The 25,990-nt window shown below is 35.7% G+C and overlaps 1 protein-coding gene and 1 non-coding gene across 12 annotated transcripts in view; one reads left to right on the top strand and one right to left on the bottom strand.

Annotated features, from left to right (window-relative positions):
• The window catches only part of METTL15 (methyltransferase like 15), a 289,458-nt gene that overhangs the window by 67,549 nt on the left and 195,919 nt on the right, over positions 1 to 25,990 (bottom strand). For all 11 annotated transcript variants that reach the window (XR_006586464.1, XR_006586468.1, XR_006586467.1 and 8 more), the window contains one exon: positions 8,427 to 8,514. The gene's annotated coding sequence lies outside the window, so the exon portion shown is untranslated. The remainder of the gene's footprint in view (positions 1 to 8,426; positions 8,515 to 25,990) is intronic.
• LOC111556804 lies at positions 23,056 to 23,162 on the top strand. The gene has a single exon (XR_002736528.1). It is a non-coding gene; the product is annotated as a U6 spliceosomal RNA (small nuclear RNA).

Below are 25,990 nucleotides of genomic sequence, written 5' to 3'. Positions count from 1 at the left end.
TATAATTATTCTATTTCATTATTATTGTTGTTAATCTCTTAATATTCCTAATTTATAAATGAAATGCTATCATAAGCATGTAGTTATAGGAAAAATCATAGTATATATAAGGTTCAGATACCCTATGGAACACCCCATGGATAAGGGGGAATTACTATATTGTTCCATAGATGGTGTTCCACAAGTCCCTTTGGCTTTCTTCATTTTTCTTCTTTCCTTTTTTTGTTTGTTTCTTCCTCTGAGCTGATAATTTCAAATGATCTGTCTTGAGTTTGTGATTCCTCTGTTTGATAAAGTCTGTTGTTGAATTCCTCTAGTGAATTTTTTAATTTAGTTACTATATTCTTCTACTCCAGAATTTTTGTTTGGTTCTTTTTTCCAAAGTTTCTATTTCTTTGTTGATGCATGTTTTTGTCATTCATCATCTTCCTGATTTTGTTTAGTTGTCTGTGTTCTCTTGCAGTTCATTGAGTTTTTTGAGATAATTACTTTGAATTCTTTAATAGATAAGTCATCAAATTCCATTTCTTTTGGATCAGTTTTTGGAGATTTATTTTGTTTCTTTGATAGGGCTATGTTTCCTTATATTTTCATATGCCTTGTTATTTTTTTTTCAGTCATTTTTTTTTTGGTATTTTTATTTTATGGCCTTTTTATTTTTTGCTAGGATCTGGGCATTCAACAAAACAGCCACCTTTCCTGTTCTTATGAACTGGATACATACAGAGAAAGATCTTTCCCAATCAGCTTGGCTAGAGATTCTGGCCTCTCAAGTCTTTTCTAAGAAGGCATCTTTTCTGGGCTTGTATATGCCATTTCTTAATTAGAGGGGTTTGCTGGTTTCTTTCTCTGGAGCTCATAATCTCTCTCTCCCTCTGGTGTATGGGCTCATAATCTCTTTCTCCTTCTGGGGTATGTGCATACACTGCAGGTTTGCTCCAGTTACAATAAACCATTGAACTCTTTTTTCTCAGAGGCCCCCATATATCCAAATATGCCAGTTCTCTATCAGCACTGTGAGTTAGGTAAGACATTGCCTGTCCCTCACACAGTCCCCCAAAAAGCCAGAATGTTAGGCACACGTTCCACATTTCCCTTTCCCTTCTTAGAAAAAAGTGGGCACTTTATCCCAAATGCATTAAGCTGTGCCAGCTTGGGGAAAGGACTACCATAGGTAAAATGCAATGGCTTTTCTTACCCATTTCAGTGCAAGTTTTCTGGTTTTGCACTTGTTTGAGGTACTGTGTTGTCTTAACTAAATTTCTGAATTCTCATGAAGGCTTTTTGGTATATTGTTGTTAAGTCAGTGTCTCTGTGAGGAATGAAGTCTGGGATGCCTATTTTACCATCTCGCTCTGACATAGTGTTTTTGGAAAATTTGTATTTGATTATAGATCAGCAGAGCATGCAGCTCAATTTAGTCCTACCCTCACTTATCTTATATGGAGCCCTGAATGATACAGAATTGTCTTCCAGGCCCCTCTAGACACTCTATATCCATATATTTTCCAATGTTTGAAAACCCAGTATCAGAATACCATTCACAGGAAGCCTCACTACAGGAGTTTCACCTTCAAGAGTGAAGGGATTACCACTTCATGAATGAACTAATTCAACTGATAAATAGTCTTAGCCTTCAGAAATTGAATTTTCATGATTTTTTAAACAGTAAATTGTAATCTACTTCTGTATTGTTTCTACTCATTGCTCCTATTCCTACCCTCAGGAGAAATTCAAACTAATTGGTCTGAGTTTGTTTTTGTTGTTGTTTCCTTTTAATTACATAGGGCAGTCCTTTATCTAAACATGAATACAATGACTCATTCTAGTTTCATCTGGTTCTGGATGAACATCCCCAAGCCCTTTTGTTGTATGAATCAAGGACTTCTTTCCATCTGTATGTCCTCCATGGAGTCTGGTTTGCTTTTGTCCTACCTAAAATTTTCTTTAAAGGACTCCAGAACTTAACACAAGATTCCAAATGGTGTCAAGTTAACATTCTGCTTTTTTGTCCAATCCTCCACATATTTTTCACATAAAATAATGCCAATTGAAGTCTTCTATATTCTATTCTTGTGAAAGGAATTCCACAGTTTCCAGACTCAGAGTCCTAAAGGAGGAATATGATTAGCATAGAAAATAATAGGTTTTATTACTTCACTGAGACCCAACATACTCTGATATTTAATATTCCCCACCTAGCGTTCTCTCTACTCTTTTCTTATATTTTTCTTAATATCACCATTGTGATTCTTTGCTCAATTATTTGGTGGGTCCAGTGTTTTGTGTAATTTATTTGTTTAATACTATTCCTATTTGACTGTAGTCATAAGAAAAGGAATCTTGTTTATCTTGTTCATGGATACAGCTGGTGTTTAGCATATCACTTGGCCATTATTGATCATCAATACATACTTATTGAATAAATAAAAATGCTCTCTCCATTTTTCTTTGAAGGTCATCTGCATTGGCTGGGTCTTTCAGGAAGCTGACATTGAGATGGAGTTATGAGTGTAATCAGTTTATTAGAATAATGTTTGTCAAAGATAACAGTGAGAGGAAACAGAATTAGGCAGGGAGAGCCTTGAACAGTCTTCTCCAATCCAATGAGGAGCTCTAGAGCAAAAAGTACTCATTAGAGGAATTCTGTGTTGGGAAGAAATAGACAAGCTCCAGTATCCCAACCTCTTGGGAGCCAATACTATGGTTTGATCATATTTTCTGGCATGTTATAAGCATTAAGTAAATATTTACTAAGTGAAATAGCAATATCATAGGATTCTTTATGCTCTCCTCCCCCTGTCCAGTAAGGAAAGATGTGCTTTAAAAGAGGATACGGTTCTGGTAGTGTATTTATTAGAATTCCTCATTAGGAGGCAACAGAAACCAAATCTAGTTGGTATAAGTAAAGAAACATTTTTGTTTTTGTTTTTGTTTTTGTTTTTTTGGGGGGTGGATATATTTTAAGGATAAAGAGATGCCTTACAGATCCTGAAAGATGCCAGGCCTCACAGATTCTGGAAAGCCTTCTGGATCCCAGGCAGTGTTCCTCTTCCACATCATGCCTGAGTCTACAGATTGGCTTTCTCCATTTCTCTTGTTCTCCAGGGGAAAGTGGCCATCCAACATCTTATGAGTTTACATTGTATGGTTACAATACAAACTATCAGCTGCTTCTCAGTTCCAAATACCAATTCTCATGAGAAGGATTAGGCTAAATAATCTGCTTGGTTCATCCTGAATCATGTTTTCAGCCCAGTTCCAATCAGCCTTGCCTAGGGAGTGAAGTGGGATGGTAGGTGAGGTGGTTGGATTATACAATGGAAATATGGCTGGTAAGTTCATCTCATGCTTGTGACCTGGAGGAGCAGTTCGAACAGAATGAAGATAGCAAGTGAAAGAATGTATCTCTGGACATGAAAAGATGTCATGGTGACTGTATCCCTGGAAATCTTAAAAAAGAAGATTTAGGAGCTCCTGGGTGGCTCAGTTGGTTGACTGTCCAACTCTTGATTTTGGCTTGGCACATGATCTCACAGTTTGTGAATTTGAGCCCCTTGTCAGGCTCAGTGCTGGCAGAGCAGAGCCTGCTTGGGATTCTCAATACCACCCTCTCTGCCCCTCCCCTGCTTCTGCACATGCTTTCTTTCTCATTCTGTCAAAAATAAATAAATAAACATTAAGAAAAAAAAAAGAAGAGAAGCTTTAATGATGTGGTTTAGATATTCCCTTAGAGGCAAAACACCCTCTTAATGTCTCTTCCAGCTCCCATGACTCCAGTGATCAGGCACTCTCTCCTGAAGGGTGAGTTTCTTTTCTATGTCTTTTTTTTTTTTAATTTTTTTTCAACGTTTTTATTTATTTTTGGGACAGAGAGAGACAGAGCATGAACGGGGGAGGGGCAGAGAGAGAGGGAGACACAGAATCGGAAACAGGCTCCAGGCTCTGAGCCATCAGCCCAGAGCCTGACGCGGGGCTCGAACTCACGGACCGCGAGATCGTGACCTGAGCTGAGGTCGGATGTTTAACCGACTGCGCCACCCAGGCGCCCCCTTTTCTATGTCTTTTAAGACCATCTCGAGTCAAATTTACTTTTGGATCAAGCAGGTAAATGGAGATAGGGATCAAGGTGAAAGAACTGCACCTCTCAGAAATCACTCCAGAGAACTGGTATTAATAGGGTGTGGATATTACTCTCTATAAAAATCACTCATATAATTAAAGTTGCTTCAGTTAGGAGGGTAACTGATTCTGCAAATTTAATAGTTGTTCTTTTAGTTAAATCAGTTTGTCAAAGAGCATGATGGGTACAGTTTTTTATGAGTTGCAAAGCAGAACAAATAATAATTTCTTATATATATAAATTTAAAACCAAAATTTACAATGCTATCCCAACAAATACTTTGACTGTTTGGGTGTCAGTGTCAATAGTTCACTAATTCTCTTACATATTCACTCATTATTTCATCTAACAAACACATCTCACATGTCTCCACAATGTCAGGTTCTATGCTAAGTTTGGGAGATACAAAGCTAAATCACATAGTTCCTTCCCTTAAAGACACTACTATTTTGCAGAGATGGTCACATAAATAGGTAATCACAAGACACCAAAAAGTACTACAATGAAACCACATAATGGTGCTAAAGGAATCCAGGGGAGGCAGTAGGAAAGATTAACTGAAGTTTCAAATTTTAGATCTCTGAGATTCTACGTGTACTTTCTTTTTCTATTTCAGATCCAAAGTACTGCTTTTAGCATGAGGCACTTCTTCCCTAATTAATTTTTCATTTTTATACTTCATGCTTCAGTCAAAGTTGCAAGCCTGGTATAGTGCTTTTTACTGATTCTGTAACAAATTAGCACAAACTTAGTGGCTTAAAACAACACCTTTTATTACCCTTACAGTTTCAGTAGGAAGTATAATATGACATGATTGCTTAGGGCCTCACAAGGCTAAAATCAGTTCTCAGCCTTTTGCAGCCCAAGATTCACATCCAGGCTAACTGGTTGTTGACAGAATTCAGTTACTTGTGGTTGTTCCATGGTGGGTTGATGTTCCCATGGCCTTGACACATGGTCCCTTTTATTTTCAAGCCAACAAAAGCACATAGCATCCTCCTTGTATTTTGAATATCTCAGATTTCCTCTTCTGCTTTAAAGGGATCATGTAATCTCCCTATCTTAAAATCCACTGATTAGTAACTTTAATTACATTTGTGTAATTCTGTCATGTAACAACATATTCATGGGTGTAAAACCAGAAAGAGATAAGGTCACAGAACAAAAAATCTACCTATTATACCTGACATATGTATATTATTCTTCCTTTCTTTGCTGGTTGATTCCTTTTGAATCACTATAAAAAGTGACCAGTGTCTTAGACAGAAGATGTACTAAACTCAAAGGCAATGCCTAATAAAATGAAGATTTCTTTGGACTAGGTCAGGTGATTAAACCACTTAGTCATAATTTGTGGTTTTCTTTCATTAAACCTCTCAGTCATTCTAGGGTAGTCAGTAAAGGTAGAGGCTGATAACCGAGCTGATTGGTATTGACTACTTACCATGAATCAGGCACATAAATTCATGTAATCCTCACAATGCTCTTATGAAGTAGAAGTATTACTGTGATTATTTGAAAGATAAAGTAATGAAGATCCAGAGAGTCTGTATAGCCAGACAGGAAATCCTGAGATGTAAATCAAGGCTACTATCCAGTGTTGTTTCTCCTGGTAACCAGAGAGAAACTTTCTTTTATATGTAAACTAGGTGGGAAAGAAAAAAGAGATGAGAAGGGAAGGGAATATTTATGTGTCAAACACATGCACACACACACACAGTCTCATGGAATTCCCCAAGATATTCTATTTGGTTATATATTCTCCATTTATGGAAAAGGAAACTGAAGCTCATTCAGGTTAAGTAATTTTGCGAAGACCCTAGACTTTGTAAGAGGTAACCAGAGAACTACGTGTAAATCCAAAGTCTGTAGTCCTTCAGTTTATGCTACCTGTCCTACAAGTGACACACTCCTTCCAAAGTTAAAAGCAAAAGTTTTGCCTATTAGGAGCAGGAAATGAAAAGAGAAATGTTCTGTGTGCAGTGAACCAGGATGTTATTAGCACCCGTGAGGTTCTGGACACATCCATGGTGTCAGGCTCAAGTATGGAGCTGAATGTGCCCAATCTCTTCAAGAAATGAGCCCTGAGGCCAGCACACCTGGGCCTGTGTCAACCACAAACATGCCAGGTGATGCCTCTTCTACTCAGGAGAACACCTTGGTTCAGCCAGGATACCATCTGGGTCTCTGATTAATTTGAAGGTGGGTTAGCTCTAAATACCTAGAGAAACTGGTATTAATCTGTGAAATCATTCCAGATTGCTCTACAAAATGACATCATTCAAATGATATTTTTGTTCCCAGGCCTTTGATTTGGCATGGTTCAGCTGGTCTGAAAATGTTCTGCCAAAATAGAACTTATGCCACTGCTTTGACAGAAGCCACTTTTGGAGTCAGAAGATGCCAGGCCATTGTCCACCCAGCCAGAGCTCCTGGTTTGGCTTTCCTTCTAAACAAACCCTGGCCTTTCAAACCTTTCCTGTAGAGAGAGCTTTCGCCTACCTCTTCTTTAAGACTTCATAAATATGCCCAAGTAATTTCTTATGAGAAAGAGCAGAAACTTTATATATATACATTTTTTTTACTTTTTCATTATTTAAAATTTTAAATAGACTTTCATATACAAAGGGCTCAGGTTATTCATTCAACAAGCATTTATTAAGTGTCTACTGCAAGTCAGACACTGTATTAGCTATCTTGGGCTCTGCAGTAAATAATATTGTCAAGGTTTTTCAAAGAGCTTGGAATCCAGTGGAAGGAGACAGAAAACAACAAAGTAAATACACACATAAGCAAAATAATTACAGATTGTAAAAAGTGTTATGAGAGAGACATATAAGCAGGGTTATGAGATACCAAAAATCCACAGAGGCAACTTTAGATAGAAGGCAGGGAAAGACCTCACTAAGACGGTGACATCTGAGCTGGGTCCTGAAAGGTGAGAAGGAGCAAAGAGCTGTAAGTATAAAATTACAAGTAGAGAGAAGAATACATGCAAAGGCCTTGAGGTGGGAAACAGCTTGGTGTTTTTGAGGAAGAGAAAGGCAGTTAGTGTGCTAGGAGGGTAGTGAGTGAAGGAAAAAGGTATTATGAGATAAAGTTTTGAAGGTAGGGAGAATCTAAATCATGGTGGCAGTAGGTGCTGGAGGCCACATTGTATATATATATACGTATATAATATATAATATATATAAGCAAATATATATATTTGTTTGATCTTTCCACAAACCAGTTAAGGATTAATGTCTTTTCTACCAATAGAATTTAACCAACTGAATGGTGGCTTTCCTCCAAAGACAAGGAAGCCTAGCCTTGGAGAGCTACTATTAACCTACAAAATAGTTCCAAATTCCTGCATAAATAAAATTCTTCAAATATAATTTTTGTTTCCAGGCCTTTGTATTGATGGGGCCCAGAAAATTAAAAAATCTATTTAAAAATAAGAATTTTTCAAATTTCAAGAGAGACAACTTTAAAACAGTGAATGAGGGATGAAATTATATGAATACTTCCATCCAAAGTTGATAACGGAAAACAGGTTTGGGGATAGGCAGACAAAGACCTCTCAACTACTTCTGTATAAATGATTGTAAAATCTGTGTTCAACCCCAAGATCACACCCAATTCCTATTCATGCCTCCTACTCTCTTCCATTGTGGTTCCTAATACCCTTTAGTTGGCAGCATACGTTGACATACAATATACCTGAAGGGGTTAAAAGTTAGAAGTTCAATACTGATTTTAAAATAAGTTTTGTCAAATAGAAAAAAATGCACCCAATTATAGTGCCACTCACTGATTTTCCTTAAGCTCTATGTCTCTGTGTGAGTAGCAATGTTTACTGCCCTGACCTTTCTTATTTTGTTTGTTGGATAAGCTATCTAAGGAAGATGGAGTTTAATCAGTTTTATTTTTTATTTCCACTGCTGCCCTCAAACCATTCTACAAGATTTTTCTTCTCTGTCCTCTTAGGCCAATTTGTTAACTTTTTTGGCCACTTCTGGATATTAATAAAACTGTTATTTTCAAATATTAAAATCGATCTAAAACAACATCTATCCTCAAATTTAGGTTCCTCTCTTTTCTAGTTTGGCATTGCACAATAAATCTATAGATTAGAGTGGGAAAGGGGATAGCCATTTCTTTGCTCCTCTGATATCCCATTCTCCATATTCTCACCTCACCCCATTATGTTCCTGTGAGAGCACCAAAGTGAGAGAGCCATGTAGGCTGGTTCATTGGTCAGCCATTTTTACCTAAACATTCTGTCCTCCCAGCAGAAAGATCAGACAGCATTTCTCACCTGTGCTGTGAAGAAGTGCAGGCTGGGTCTGGGGACATCTCGAAGAGTTCAGATTCTCAAGCTCAATTTGCAAAGAAAGGAAGTAGACCTAATGTAGAGAGAATAATAAATTACATCACAAAAATTACATTATCTATACCATATACACTGACTCTCAATTTTCATCTACAGAGCCATTTTCATTCTTACAACCATGAAATCCTTTTGAGGGAAATCAAAGCCGAGAGAATAAGTGACTAGCTTCATGGCTCCAGGTGAAATGAACCTTCCAGCAGAGCTTATAAAACTTAGTCCCTCTCAAGTTTTGGCTTAAGAGGTTTCTTAATCGTTAGCCATCTTCATTGAAGACCTCTAAGTCCTGCCTATGATGATTTTGCTTAGTTATAAATTTCCTGTTATTCCTAACTGAAACATGATATGTGACTGGGTAATACTGCTCTGTCATATTAAACTGCCTTAAGTTTATACTTAATGATATTCAAATACAAGGACACACACTGTCATACTATGGCTTAGCAACCTGTATAGACTGATGAAGACTATATACTCCCTTACACCTGGACTGTAGGCCATGGTTTATGAAATGCTCTCTCACACACACATATCATCACACTGTCTTGCTAGTAAGGCAGATACTCTCATAGAGAAGTGGGGCAAAGGACTTGAAATGTTCATGTTGCTTATTTATTTGTGTTGATGAATGATTGTTTCTGAATTCATACTTTAAGTAGTCTGCTTCAAATTCCATTTGGTTTAACAAGTAAGAGAGATTTCTTCTGCTACTGCCACACTGTCTGTAAGGAGAAACTAATGGAGCTCATTGCATTTTCCAGGTTGGCTACACTTCTCAAATTCAGGTAGGATATGGGAGAGTGGGTAATCTTTGTAATTAAGAGTTGCTTGGTTAACAATGGCCTATTTTAATAGTTAGGGTAGGGAATGTATATAAGGAGGTTTATAATTCCTATGTCTCAAAATTTAAGTTAAAAATTTTAATTGTGATTTATTTTCTTAAATAGAGCAAAGCTCCTTAGGGACAGTGCCCAGGCAGTGAATGAATACCTGTTGATTGTTTGACAACATCACTTTGTGTTCTATATTTATACTTTTATCAATGTGCTAACTGAAGTACAAAAAGAATTCCCCAACTTGGGTCAGATGCTGAACAATAAAAAGATATAAAGGCAAAAACATGTAGAGCAAAAGGAGCGATCACCATTTAGAAAGACCAGGCTTTTCTCCAAAAATCTTCAAACCAAGTAATTTTCTTTCTAGATGGATTTTACCATGAAAGGGGCAACTGTTTCAGCCAACTTGGGTTGATTCAGTGTTTAATAGGCTTAAATTGTAGATTATGGGTGGCCCTTTTATTTTTTTAATGCCAGATGTAATTCTATAATAAAACTACTTTTATTTATTAAAAACCACATACAAATTGTTAAATAGGAAATCTACGCTCTTTGCTCTTCCCTTGTTTTTCTCATTTCTTTCCAGTGCCTCTGAAATGGTCAATTTGCACATCTGTAGATTTGTGAATTTTGGCCATAATCCATAAATTAGAAACAATAATTTGTGTGGGGAATAAGTTTAGGAATTCCCTGAGCCTGCACTGATGGGTTAACAAGGCATAAAGAATTAGAAAGCCATAGGATGTTCACGTCCAAGTTTGGATAAACTAGGTTAGGTAAATAGGTATAGAGAGGGTGGGGCAAAGGCCCCAGTATAGATAAGGCAGGGCAAATGCCCCAATATAGAACAAAGGTATACAAGGTAAATAAGGTTAGGTATTCAGGGCAGAAACACCCCTCCCCCCCTTTAGTAGTATAGCAGAAAGCTGCTTCCACAGGAAGGAAGGACCAAATTAGGTGAACAGGTTAATAGGGTTATATACCTCGGCGGGGCAAAGTTGCCCAAAGCGGAGCTAATTAACAAAAGAAAGGTGCCTTTTTGACCCTGAGGTAGCGTGCTCTGTCTTTCTCGTCCCCTAGACCAGTTTAGGTAAACACAGGTGGTGCCTCACGTCTGCTGTAAACAAACTTCCACAAGGAGTCAGGATTTTGTTTTGTATTAACCCAAACCCTTAACATCATATACCTTCAAAAACCCCTTTCCCTCACACCCATGAGTTAATTTTGTTTCATTGCCTCTTTGTGCACCTCCATCACCATGTTTGTAAGCCTTATGATCCTAATAAAAACGGAGCAAGTATCCTTAATCAGGGCTCTTGTCTTCTCCTGGACATTAGGAGAAGAAAAGTCTGTCACATTTTTAACCCTGCGTCCCGCTTTCTTGCTGGACAAGAAAGAACTCCAGACCCAGAGTATATGACAAATTTGTGGCCATATTTGTAAACAATTCCTTGGACCAGGTTATGGTGATCATCTTTATTTTGAATGCAGGCATTGCTCCTTATTTGTCTTTAGCTCCTGGAGCACACAGTAGGTATATAGTAAATGCTTGGAAAAATGAGTACATATGAAGGGAGTAGAGAGGGAAGGTTAGAGCTTGTATCCATTAGCCTAATATTGGTGGCTATCTTCAGTGTAGCAGAGAAACATTTCTAAGGGCAAGAGAAAAACTCTGCAAGATGTCCATGAAACAAACCATTGTGGCTACAACACCTTCTGTGCTATCCCCTCCCTACTCCTTTTATAATCTTTATCATTTATATTTTATTTTTTCATCAACACTTTACTTAAAAATATTTACAAAGAAGCAAAACCAATCCTGATATAAATCACAAAACTCAATGCCTACAGGGGATGGAAATTGACTGGGATCTTCTAGGGAGATGTAAATGTTCTACATCTCAATGTGATATTATATATATATATATAAGTTAAAGTTATATATATAAGTTATATATATATATATAAGTTATAAGTTATATATATATATAAGTATAAGTTATATATATATAAGTTATATATATATAAGTTAAAGTTATATATATAAGTTATATATATATATAAGTTATAAGTTATATATATATATATAAGTTATATATATATATAAGTTAAAGCATTGAAATATATGCCTAAGAACTGTGCTGATTAAAGTATGTAACTTTTTCCTCAATTAAAAATATATTTAAAGAAAAGAAATAGACTGGGTAACTTAAATACATTCACAATTAAAACAAAAATTGTGTCATTAACTTCTAGATAGATACTATTCCTTATAGAAGGCTCTACGCCTAAAGCTGCTCCCTTTTTAAAAGAGAAAAAAAGTATAAAAAACACTAGCAGCTATATCTCTCCCTCTCCCCTTCCCCTTTGTTTCTTTTCTTTTTTCAAAAAAAAAATATTTATTAGTATTTTACTTTCTGTTGTTCAATAGCCATGAGTTGAGTCTGACAAGGAAGGCTGCTGGCCTATGCAGAGGAAGCCAAACATAGCATGGGGCAGGTGTATTTGCAAAGAGGGTGGTGGCCCAGCAGTATCAGAAAATTGGCTACCTCCAGGGAGGTTGAGCAAATAAATAAATACATCAAGAACAATAAGAGTCAGGTTTCTCACTATTGGATAAAGAGCTACAAATACAGAAAAAGATAAAGCTAGAATAAATGCAGCTGCCATTGGGTTGGAATTGGATGTACCAGAGTGAGCTAAGTTTCCATTACAGATAAAGAAATAAATATAGATGTAAATATGTGTTTAGTTCCTAGCTATCTGCTGGAAAGGCTTGGGAGCAGTGGCATCTTAGTAGTAACGAATACCTCATGCTCTTGGTGTCAAATGCTAAATGAACCAGGGCTCTTTGAAGAAATGACTGAATCCAGGGCTGGGGCTGGAAAAGAACACGATGAACCTGGATCATCTTTGGTAACAGAAAGTAAGGAAATGCTCAAAGAAGGATAGGGGCATGTCAAAAGAACACAGAAGTAAACTTGAGGGGGCTCTAACTGGCCAAATAAAGGACAATTGGAGCCTTTAAAGAATGATATAACAAACTGTAACTCGTTGATTTAACTAGTACTCCACTGATATAAATAAATGAATGACTAAATAGATGGATAGAAGAGAAAGTTCCTCCATAGAGTGGAAAGCCTTCAATGAAACGTAGAAGGAATAATGGTTTTTAGAAAATTACCATTTGGCAAAAGGCACAGTCATAATTATCCCAGGCAAGAAATTTCAGTGGATACTAAAACAGGTAGGTGAAAATGAGACAAGGAATGAAAATTTTACATGGTTTCAAAGAATACTCTTACAAAGTACTTGTTAGTTACAGATGGAACAAAAAGTAGATAAACCTGGTCTTGGTAAAGTGGTCAAAATGAACAACACTAGTAATGGAACAAATAGCCATAATGTGCAACTGATAAAATATAATGAAGAGACTACAGTGAGACAGTCTGGCCAAAAATACACAACGGGTATAATAATGGTTATATATCCAATAATGAAGAAACACTGGATGAATCTATACTGCAAGACATTCTAAAAAAAACAACCGGCTTGTCTTCAAAAGTGCCAAGATCATGCAAGCTAAGTCAAGTATGGATGCAAGAGGAGGACACGCTCTGAATTCTGTTTATAGATGTCAGGAAAGGCTGATCAAAGGAGATGACTCTCAAGTGGTCTTGTAAACATTGCCGTATAAACTAGAGAGGAAGTCATTTTAGGCAAGGGGATAGCATTTTCAAATTGCAGGGTCCTGGGTACTTGTAGTGAGCTGGGTATATCTGGAGCCTAGAGATGGTAGAAGCAGCCAGGGTAATGAGGTGAGGCCAAATTATAAAGGGCCATTTTCTTTGCTTTCTTTTGCAGAGTATTATATACATATACAGTTTGAGAAACTGAAAAAAATGATCTGAGTTAATGTATTAGTCCAGGTCTTCTGAGAAACAGGTGCGAAGACAGGATTAAATGTACAAGTTTATTAAGAGAAATGCCTGCATGAAAGGGAACTGGGAGGAAGCCGAAGTCTGGGAGAGTCATTTGGTTGTGACATACATCTGACGCTGAGTGAAGGAAAGGTAAGGAAAGTTGGTGGGAAGGTTCAGTAAAACCATTTATGAGTCCTTGAGCCAAAGCATTCCCGTTTCCCAGGAACAGGACTGCATTACTATCCTACCTCACTCAGTTACTGGTGAGAAGCAGCCCATAGCAGGCACAGCCTCAGTGCAAACACAGGGAGAAACTTCATAGTGCAGCAGCTTGGATCCTTAGTCAATTAGGCTCCCTCTTGTAGAAGAAAGCAATATACATTCTCATGTACAAAACTCAAAAACATTTGATGATTATGAAAGGATTTAATTGACAGAAGAGGTGAAGGATATTCCAGGGAGAGGTGTGAAAAACCTTCAACTCAAGCATTTAGTACTTCACCTTTGTTGTTTTTAAATTATCAGTTGGCTTTTATTTACAAAGAAATCAGGCACTTTTGAGCCATGAGCCATGAGCACACTTATCAATCTGCAGTTAATAAACATGGACATCTAATCCTGGAGAGCCTACCAACTTGCTTTGGCTTCTTAATGTAGTTAAAATTTCTGTTTTTATTTGGTCCATCTGTGGAGGAGGCTAACTTAAATATCACATAACTGTCTTTTTTTCTGGAATTACTTTGATCCATCATGGTAACACAAGTTGTTTTACACTGAACAGAAGCTGTTTAGTAATTACATATGTGTTTCACTAATAAAATAGGGAAATACATTTTATTTATACTTAGTAGAAAAACACATTTTTCCCCCTTAAACACTAGGTTCATGTGGTAGAGAAAAGCTGGTAAAAAGGAATAGCAAAAGGGATCCTCAGTTTTGTGAAGGTTGGGAACAATTGAAATTACTGATCTTGTTGAGGTCCTATTGAGTCTGAAAAGAGTATGAATTCATAACACAATTTCAAGTTGTTTTAGTCTATTCTTAATTGCAAATTTTCTAAACCCTATTAAAGAAAGGAAATGGTCTTTCTAGACTCATTTTATCAGGTCTGGAGTCCCCTTATTCTTTATCAAGGGCCTGAAAAGTTCTCCAAATTGCATAAGTAACAACTATAAAATATGACTCACTGCATTTTTTTCACTGAGTAATGCAATTAACACTGCAATACTGTAGCCACTATTTTGAAAAAAATCTTATTAACATTTATTAACTGCTAGCAGAGAGATTTTTTTTAACCCTAAGAAAAGATTCAAGATGTCCATTATAGCTTTTAACAAACTTAACAATGTGCCCTTTCCTCAAAGTATGATTTGTCTGTTCCAAATGATGCCATTTAAAAACACAACAGAATATTTTATCAGGTAAAAAAAATGGTGGCTAGAATAATTTGGAGGATTTTTTTTAATTTAATGGCAAGAAAATTATCCCAAAAATGAAATGCATACAAGAAATAGCTTAACTGGGGAATCATGCTGAAGATGTGTCTGTAAAACAGCTACATATATACTATATGTATATGTATACTCTAGCTTATATATGAGCTATAATTTTGACATTTGGTCTTCAGGATTATTCAGTTAAATGTCCTATAGTACCTGAATACGATAGCAATATTTTATGAGTGGTGAAGAGGTTGAGGAAGGAAGATTTCCACTCCCTCTTTTTTTTTTTTTTAAATAATGATTTGCTTTAAATATCTTTTTCTATAACCATCATTCCTGGCTTAATATATGCTGTGGTTGTTTCCTGGCCAGGAATGCATCAATTTACCTACAGCATAAACTCGTCTTTTAATGCTGATCAACCCTGGTGTAGTCAGCCTGAAGCAATTTTTAGAGAGGTTGCTAGTATGAATTAGTTTGATTTTGGATGTGGCTACAAAGATCTGTTTTGGTTATTTTATTTTTAAAGCTGTTTTGTAAGTCGTACCAAATGCACTGGCCCCTTAGAGAACAGGATTGACAAGATGCAGCTTCCTCCCGATCAGGGCCACTGCACAACATGGTTTCAGGGGGCATGGCTTGCATCTCTTCCCACGTGAGATGCAGTACAATAGAAGAAAATAAACTGTTCGTTTCTTCCCAGATAGTTATGGGAGAAAGTATTCTTAAAAAGGTAAAAAACTGATCACTGCTATAAAAAAGCCAGGTATACAGAAAGATTGACATTTATTCTGGGCTTAATACCTTCCTGTCCAGTATGAAAGCCACTACACACTCGTAGCTACTGAGTTATTGAAATGTAGCTAGTCCAAACTGAGATGTGCTCTAAGGGTAAAATACATACCAGATTTCAAAGACTTAGTACAAAAGAAGGAATATAAGATATCTTGTTACTTTTGTATATTGATTACATGTTGGAATATATTGGATGCATTCATTTAAATAGATTATGCTATTAAAATTGATTTGAACTGTTTCATTTTACTTTTCTCAGTGTGACTTCTCAAAATTAAAAATTACAGTGTGGCTTGATTTGGTGGCTTGCATTGTATTTCCATTAGACAGCACTCATCTGGAATATTTGATCTACTCAGGTTTTTGGAAATAATTTTATCTCTTCTATTCATTGTGCCCAGTCAAAACTGTTACAGGAGCTCAGATTAGCCTTGGGACACTGCCCAAGTGGGTGATACCAAGATTGGGATCCTCGAAAACAACGTATGGAGCTTGAAGTATCTAGGACTGAAGGGACCAGGTGAACCTGAATGGTAGAAATTGTCAGCCTTGATCCTTAGATGTTTCACAGGGTCAGATTTGGAAATGCAATGAACTTAGATGTTTTTCTAGTGCTAGAGTTACTGAACTTGAGCCCATCATAGACATGAGGGCTTTATAACCACTCAATGTTACACAAAATTCATCTGTGTGCACCTGTTTATTTAAAGAGACTCTGGGGTGCCTGGGTGGCTCAGTCGGTTAAGTGTTAAGCATACGACTTCAGCTCAGATCATGATCTCACGGTTTGGGAGTCTGAACCCCACACAGGGCTCTGTGCTGACATCTCAGAGCCTGGAGCCTGCTTCACATTCTGTCTCCCTCTCTTTCTGCCCCTCTCCCGCTTGTACTCTCTCTCTCTCTCTCAAAAATAAATAAACATTAAAAATAAATAAATAAAAATAAAGAGGCTGTAATTTTAAGAAGATTCTCATAGGAGGCCATGGCTTCAAAAATATTAAGGATCCTAATTCTACTTTTCAACAGAATTATATATTTTTGCATTAAGTTGTATGAATTCTTTATATATTTTGTATATTAATGCCTTACCAGGTGTATCGTCTGCAAATATCTTTTCCCATTCAGTAGGCTGCCTTTTCATTTTGTTAACGATTTCTTTCACTGTGCAAAAGTTTTTTATTTTGGTGTAATCCCAATAGTTTATTTTTGCTTTTGTTCCCCTTACCTAAGGACATATATATAGAACAATGTTGTTAAGGCCAATGTCAAAGAGATTACTTATGTTCTCTTCTAGGAGTTTCATGTCTCACATTTAGGTCTTATTCCATATTGAGTTTATTTTTTATGCATGGTATAAGACAGTGGTCTGGTTTTTCCTGTCTTATAATTCTTTGTTATAGATTAATTGACCATAAAAGCATGGATTTATTTTGGCTTTCTATTCTGTTCCATTGATCTGTGTGTCTATTTTTGTGCCAGTACCATACTGTTTTGATTATAGTAGCTTTGTACTTTAGTTTGATATCTAAGATTGTGACACTTCCACTTTGTTCTTCTTTCTTAAGATTGCAGGATCTTTTGGGGTTCCATAAATATTTTAGGATTACTTGTCCTAGTTGCGTGAAAAATACTATTGGTAGATTGATAGGGATTGCACTGAATCTATAGATTACTTTGGGTACTATGGACATTTTAACAATATTGGTTCTTCCAATCCATGATCATGGAATATCTTTACATTTGCTTGTATTGTCTTCATTTTCGTTCATCAATGTTTTATAGTTTTCATGATATAGGTACAAGTCTTTCACCTCCTTGGTTAAGTTTATTCTTAGATATTTTGAATAGACATTTTCCCAAGGAAGACATACAGATGGCTACCAGCCACATGAAAAGATGTTCAACATCACTCATCATCAGGGAAATGCAAATCAAAACCACAATTAAATATCACTGTCAGAATGGCTAGAATAACACACACACACACACACACACACACACACACACACACACACGTGTTGGCAAGGATGTGGAGAATAAGGAACACTTGTGCACTATTGGTGGGAATGTAAATTGGTGCAGCCACTGTGAAAACCAGTTTGAAGGTTTCTTAAAAAAATTAAAAATAGATTACCATATGATCCAGGAATCCACTACTGGGTATGTATCCAAAGAAAATGAAAACACTAATTCAAAAAAGATATATGCATTCCTATGTTTACTGCAGCATTATTTACAATAGCCCAGATAAGGAAGTAACTCAATTGTCCATCAATAGATAAAGAAGATGTGGTACATTATACACAATGGAATATCAATCATCCATAAAAAAGAATGAGATCCTGCCATTTGCAACAACATGGGTGGAACTAAAAGATATGACGATAAGTGAAATAAGCCAGGTGGAGAAGACAAATACCATATAATTTCACTTATATACTGAATCTTAAAAACAAGACAAATGAACAAACAAAAAGCAGAAATAGACTCATATATACAGAGAACAAACTTGTGGTTGCCAGGGGAGAGGGGGGTGAGGAGATGGACAAAATGGGTAAAAGGGAGTGGGAGGTACAGGATTCCAGTTATGGAATGAGTAAGTCATGGGGATGAAAGGTATAGTATAGATAACATAGTCAAGAATATAGTAATAGTGTTGTATGGTGACAGAAGACAGATACACTTGTGATGAGCATAGCATAGAGTTGTTGAATCATCCACTATGCTGTACACCTAAAACTCATATGAACTCATATGAAAAACTCAAATGAATGAAACTCTAGAATGAAATGGCTCATTTAGATAGGATACTTCACAATTATTGTAAGGTAGTCATCCATGTCTATGACTAGTAGCCTTCTTAATAATGTGAACATGTGTATACACACATCATGAAAATGAAAGTGCATGGAGCTCAGTGAACAAGAATCACCAGCAATAAGTATAAGATGGGAAGGCTATCAATGGCATTAAAAGGAAAGACGCCTGGTGTTGATTATGTCCCAGGACACTACTGATGATTCAGCACAAAATTCCTGTAGCTCTTACACTTAAAGGTTAAGTTATAAATCCAGCTCTGCTTGAAAGAAAACATCATTCACTTATTGTGTTCTCAATAGTTTCTCTCATCATTCACTTTGTGTTCTCAATAGTTTAACCTCTATTACAGAATTTAACCCATTATATTCTAACTTCTCATAATTTGCATATCTGTGTCTCAATTTATAATGTGGCTCTTCATGAACAACAGGCACAACTTTTCTTTTCACTCTTTTGTGGATGCTAACAAGTGGATGCTCAGTAGATGTTGTTGAGTAAAATAAGTTAATCGTTGTTGCCTGACTTCTACACATCTGAGAATAAAAGATGATTTATGAAACAAATACAGCTTTAAAGATTAAAACTTAATGGAGGGCTAAATAAAAGGCTAGAGCTGTGTAGTTTTAGCCAAATCAACGAGATTCAGCATTTGATCTCATTCAACATCCAAAATTGAGCTAACCTGTAGAAAGACTGCACACAGATTGTGGCTGCGATACACTTTTCCCAGGCCCAAATAGTGCTGATTCATTCACCACAGTTTGTTTGCAAGTGAAGGAAACAAGCTTTTAAGTTAGAGAAATATAAGCAGTCTTAGATCTGGGAGTCATCAGGAAATGTTTGATATTTTAAAGAACTGACTGAAAGTTAAACAGGTTAATGTGACATTTCAAAGGGATTTTGAAATTCAATAGCTTTCTCTAGCAGCTGATGTTTATTCTCTGGTTGTAAGGCAAATGTTGAATTTCTTCAAAGGAACAATGATAGATTCTAGGATAGCTAGATAGGTTCAACGTTCACTATAGGTTTTGCTTTTCGTCTTCTCTGTGACCCCTCCCCATCATGAAAAATATATATGTATGTACACAACAGGAAATGGGAAAACCATCTGGCTGGCTTTAAAACATGGTTTTATTCTTCATCATCAAAGGGTTTCTGTGTGAAAATAAATTTATGGATAAAGAAGTAGATATGGTGCCATTAAAAAGAGAAAAGCAGAATCATAAAGAATATATGTAAATTTGGAAAGAGGACATAGTCATTCTTTCCCTTACCATATCAGCACTGTGCAGGAATGTAAGATGTTTGTTATCACTTAAATGAAAGTTCCATGGGTTGGACAGTCTCTTTCAGATGGACATATTCAAATTTAGAAAGACTAATGACAAAGCTATGTGATATCTAGTTAGGTAAGTTTGAGGAACTTATTTTATTGCTTAGAACCTGGATATGTATTGTACAATTGTGCATGTAAAATAATTTCGTAAGTGTTCATTAATATGAAGATCACATTTAAGTGATTCAGTAAATTAGGAAAGCTAAAGAAAACATTTTAAGGAATTATTAAACATTCAGGTAAAATAATTCTTAAGCATCATCTATTCCAAACCTATACTGGTGTAATCGTAAATAACAGATATTCAACCTGAAGTGATTGTCTTTAAAAAAAAAAAAAAAGTGATAGGAGGAAGGAAGGAATATAGTGGCTTATAGAGCCGAAGAATGAGCTACACAGCAAAATCATGGAAAAGGCATGGATACAGATGGGTTTCCAGAAAAACTGAGATCTGGAGTGAGAATGCTCCCAGGAGTAGCTCTCCAACTCCTATCTCTTTATTGTCTCTGCAAGTCACAGTCACTCTTTTTTTACATGTTGGGAATGTGCACTCCTAAGAGTTCTTCAGTTTTACATCTTTCAGATATGGAGGAGGGATCAAGAGATTTCTTTTTTTACATTAAATCAAACAATTTTAAGAAAAGAATGCATTATTGGTCTAGATTAGGTCAATCACTTGTAGTCAGGATTAATCTAGTTTGCATCAGAATCCTCCCCTGGACCAATCAATTATTGTGACAAGAGTGGAGCAAGATTTGGGGAGGGGAAGCAGTCATGGAATAACATGACAGATTGCAAAGAAGTCATGTAGATGAGAGTCAGCTCTAGAAGAGGTGGAGGGTACAATGGAATGTCTCATACAAATTCTGTCGTTTTACAGGTAAGCAAGCAAAGAGATGAATTGGTTTGTTGTAGCTTATATGACAAACTAGCAAAATAGCCAGAACTCAATAAATGAAAATAAAAAGATAAATGTTGATTGCTTTGGCCATAAACTGATAAAGTGTTGTATATACATATTTATGTTTAATACAATCACCTTATAAAATAGGTATTAACATCCTCATTTTTCAGATGAGAAAACTGAGGTCCAATGATTAAGTAAATTTTCTAAGGCTACACTGCTACATGGTGTCTCAGCCCAGATTTATACAAAGGTCTGTCAGATTCCAAAACCTGTGCTCTTTAAAAATAATAATACTAACGATGAGATTGTTTTTATAAAGCATGTAAGTGCTCATTATAAATAGTTACACTGTGCTATGTTTAACACAGAATGAATAAACACCCCACATTCCTCCACCTAGAATTTAACATCATTAACAAAGAATATCTTCAATATATCACTAAGAAGAGTAAATAGATCAGCAATGTTTTTTTGTGTGTGTGTTTGTTTTGTTTTGTTTTTGCAAAAGGGACCCATCATGATGTATCTTATTTTTAAAATAAAAACAGAACATTTAATTTTACTTGAATTTAACTGGAAAGAAATTAGAGAGTGAAGAACTGCTGAATCTCTATTTTTTTTAACTATAAAAAACCCTTGTTTTTTTACAGAAACAAGTTACAATTATGTAATGTACAAAATATGTAATGTACAAAAATGTACAAATTAATGTACAAAAAGGTTGGAATATTTTTAAAAGAAACTATGTTTCAAATTTTCACAGTATTGAGTCCTTGCTCTAAAAATAAGGAAATTGGTGCACTATACTTCCCTGTATCTTGACCTCTTAACCTTATAATTTTGGTGAGTTCTGTTAATTTTCAAGACTTATGCTTGTATTCTGTTCTGTAGCCATAATTCCCATAGTTATTTACTCTTAGTTCTGTATTACATGGATTCCGAGCTTATCATGGTACCCTTTACCAAACTTCTCCCTTACTGGTTTTTTTTGTTTTTCTTATCTTGGTTTGCTTTATTTCATCATCAATAGTTACCTTTCCCTAAGAATAGCTCATGTGAGCCATATTCCTAGAGAATGCCTGTTGCCTTTGATTTTGATTTCTAGTACGTTTTAGATGCTGTTTCTAGAAAGTTTTGAGCCTTCTTGAATTTGTAGCTTGATGTATTTCATTAGCTTTGGAACATTCTCAGTCATTTTCTCTTCAAATGAGAAAATTTTGGAAAATTCTCAGCCATTTTCTCTTCTTCCTCTTTTCTCAAGATTCCAATCACACATGAATTAGACCTCTTATTGTAACTGCTAAGTTACTCATATTTTTGTGTTCCTCATCTTTTGTCTCTCCATGTATTATTCTGAATATTTCCCTTTGAAATATCTTCCAGTTCATGATTTATCTTTAGCTGGGTACAATTTGCTCTTTAATTAATCCACTAAGTTCTTAAGTTTGAATACTACATTTTTCAGTTGTATATTTTCAGTTGCTTTATTCTCTATAGTTTTTAGTTCTATTTCCTTGAACATATTTATAGCATTTGTCTACATACCCTATGAGTATTTTTAAATTATCTATATTCTTCTTCTTTTAAAAATTGTCTTGTCTCTTCATGACTGGTTATTTTTCTGATTCAGTAATAGACAATAAATATGAAACATAACAGAAATTGTGTGCAAGAATTCTGCACCCTGCCCTCCCCACCCCCAAAGAGTATTTAAAATTGCTTTGGTCAAACAGGTAGGGACTCTAGCATCTAGGATCAGTTTAGTCCAATTTCAAGGACTAAGATTATTTGAAACTGAGTTTCAGTTCTTTCAAGGTCCAATTGACTTCCAGTTCACCTGTACTCCATAAAAGATTGTCAAAAGTTTGGTTTTCTTTCTCACTTGCTTTCTCTGGAATTAATTGGCAATTGGCAGTTACAAATGGTAGGGTTTCCTTCTTCTCCCAGATATTCTTCACTGCCTTATTAGCTTTTTATGTTTTCAAATAGACATTAAAAAAAAACACATTTTTTTTCTAGATTTTCTAATTGTTCTTACTGGGATATTTGGTCCAAGTTATTGTCTGCCATTACCAAAGCTGAAGTCCTGATTAGTATATACTTTAATTTGATGTCAATTTTAGCATCCAGGAAGACTCCATTCTCTGTTCCTTCCACTGCTTGTTATCTTGGCAACATACCCATCTTTCATCTGCTTCACAGATGATCATGGAGTGATTTCATAGCAGTGCCTTCACTAAATGTAGTTCTTCACTTGGTATACCTACACCATGAGAACAAATCACATGAGACATGGTCTGGCTAGATAGGACAAAGGAAGAAAATCTGGTGAAGGAATTAGAGTGTGAGAGAAATAAAACTACAGAAGGGGTGATTTTGGAGAATGCAACAGAGAACAGGTTTTTATGGAAGGATAGACCAGTGCAAAACACTGCAGAGATAAGGTACCGCAAGAGGAAGATTAGGCTATTGGGTCCTGTAATTAAGAGGTGACCATTGTGCTTACTCTAGCAGCACATTCACTAAAATTCAAATGACACCAACAAGAGTACCATGGCCCCTGTGCAAGGATGACAGGCACATTTGTGAAATGTTCCATTAAAAAATTCAGGTCACCATTAATCATTAAGAGAACAGTTTCTATAGATAGTGTACTAGATTGGATAAATAAAAGACAGGAGAGGAGTCGGAGGTCGTGTAGACTTTAAGAAGTCAAGTTATAAAAGAAAACAGAATGATGGGTGTGGTATTTTGGTAAGGAACCAAAGGAAGACAGAGTCAAGGAGAGATTTTAGTCCTTGTTTGCTTTTCACCTAGGCACTTTTGAGTATGTTTGGCAGCAGAGAACAGATTAAAGCCTGGAGGGACAAGCAAAATTAATTGAACTAAATCCCAGAGAAAATAAAAAGAAAAGGAGCAAGGCTAATCTCTCCACTGAGATATAGGAGTACAAAATAGAGATAAAGGACAAGATTTCTAAATACTGAGATGAAGATAAAGAGGTGGGAATTACATGGATTCAGTTCTGTAGTATCTATTTCTATGGTGTTGTAAAAAAGGTCATCAACTCATTCTAAGTGTAAATAGTTCTCTTACCTTTCACTGACTATTTTCCCTTTAATATCTGCAACACACATATTTAGTCCTTCTCATTGGCTTTGGAGCCCTTTGGTATCCTTTCATTGCCTTTAGTGTGAAGAAGTAGGAAACTTTTTTAATACTCCCAAAGCAATCTTTTCTTACTTCACAAAGTACTCATTTCCTTTACCTCCCTCAAAATGTATTCTGAAAAATCTTAATATAAGGACCATGTAGGTCGGCTACTTACTGATATGTAAGTGTAGGAGGACAAATACTTTCTCCAACCTAAATGAATGTCAAATAACCTTAGCAACTAGTTCTTTTTTCTTATTTTGTTTTCTTATAAATGGAAACTCCACATGAAAAATGACTGTGTTTTATAGGCCCTGTCAATGTGTTGCAAACATTGGGGGCATTACATAAATAATAAATGGGGATAAAGCTTCCAAATAATAAAACTGACTATAACCCAGTCAATTGCTGCTAGTAATGTAGATACTGAACTTAAAATTACCAAGAATAAAGCACACACATCCTTAATCATGATGTCCAGAAATGTGAGTTACATTTTGGTAATTATAACTTTCAGTTAATTCATAAATATTTATTGAGTGTTTTCTATTTGACTCATAGCAACTGATGAGAAAGTACCAATATTATCCTCATCTTAAAGTGAAATAAATGAGGATTCAGGAGATTAAAGAGCATGCCCAAGTTTGTATATTCAGCTAATATATGCAGACCTTGAATTCAAACTTGTTTTTCTGAATCCAAAGCCAATAGTGTTACTTACAATGCTATACAGCTTCCTCCCCAGTCTAGCACTTATAATTATGAGTTGGATGATAATATTTTTCCTTGTGAAAGAATAAGAAATCAGAATATTTGATTGTTTATCGTAACAAATTCTAACCCTGTGCAAGGCAGACAAGTATATTGCCCAAAGTATAAGGATGGATTTTAATGGATAGATGCAATTATTCAAGAATGAGAAATGGAAAATGTCCTGTCATTTGATTTCACCTTTGTTTTTTAGTGCCTGGGCAATGATATATTTAATAAGGCATGTACTAAGGGGCACCTGGGTTGCTCAGTCAGTTAAGCGTCAGACTTCAGCTCAGGTCATGATCTCATGGTTCGTGAGTTCAAGCCCCATGTCGGGCTCTGTGCTGACAGCTCAGAACCTGGAGCCTGCTTCTGATTCTGTGTCTCCCTCTTTCTCTGTCCCTCCTCTGCTCACACTCTGTCTCTCAAAAATAAATAAACATCGAAAAAAAATTTTAATAGGACATATGCTAATGTAGAAAACTTGTTCAAAATTTAAGGTAAAGAACTGTTTAAGGAGATGTGACATTACCAAAGAGGCAAACTTCTACTGTGCATATCAGAGTATTAAATTTTATTCTTTATTTTATTGTCCAACAATTTTGGTAGAATATATAAGAAAAGAATGAGATGGACAAAAGTCTATGAAGAATTTTTAAGGTCCATCTAAATAACAGGCATTATGACTATCACCACTGCATTTTAAGTAATTAATTCTATTGAACTTTTTAATGCTTTGGGAAATCTATGCTGTAACTAGACTTATAAAAAATAATTTATATATATTTAAACTTTCTCTTAGTATTCCCGCAGATCATGCTGTGTGTTACCAAACATTAGCTGGAAATAGTAGCTATAAACAGATGAAATTTGAGAAAATAATATAAAAATAGTTATGCTTGTTATACAATCCAGCCTCTTTAGAATATGATGCTGATTTTTATAAATCATGCTTCATTCAACATCGAACATATGGCATTGTGGTTCTGAGAAAAATATATCTCTGATCAAGATTTCTATCACTAAATTTATATTTACGAAGCACTTCACAAAATTCCCTTCTATTCTTTATTGCTTACCTCTTTCTATTAAAGAATGTTGCTTACACACACACACACACACACACACACACACACACACACAAATCTACTAGATTAAGGCAGCAATCACAAAAACTCAGTAGAAAAGTAGCTCAATTAAAATTATACAATTTTGACCATAAGCAATTTTTAGTTAATTTTTAGTCATTACAGAAATCCTAACATGTAGGGCTTAGTTTGTGAGAGTACATGCTAATATTGTCTAATATTTCTTTATCTACAGTAAATATGAAACATAATGCCACCACAGTTGGTATAAGAAATTCACACACCAATGTGAACAGAAACAGGAAAGGGAAAGAGCTTAAAAACAAGACCAAGTCAAAAGCTTCCATGTTTAATGTTATCCTCTTGCTCTATAAGTAAAGCAAATTCCTTTAGGCCAGGGTCTGAGAGGGAGCTGTCTTGTCATCTGTTAGAGTAAAGT

The sequence above is a fragment of the Felis catus genome, chromosome D1, assembly GCF_018350175.1.
Source record: "Felis catus isolate Fca126 chromosome D1, F.catus_Fca126_mat1.0, whole genome shotgun sequence".
Classification (NCBI taxonomy): domain Eukaryota; kingdom Metazoa; phylum Chordata; class Mammalia; order Carnivora; family Felidae; genus Felis; species Felis catus.
The sequence above is the reverse complement of the archived record's forward strand: the minus strand, read 5'-3'. Positions and strand labels throughout refer to the sequence as shown.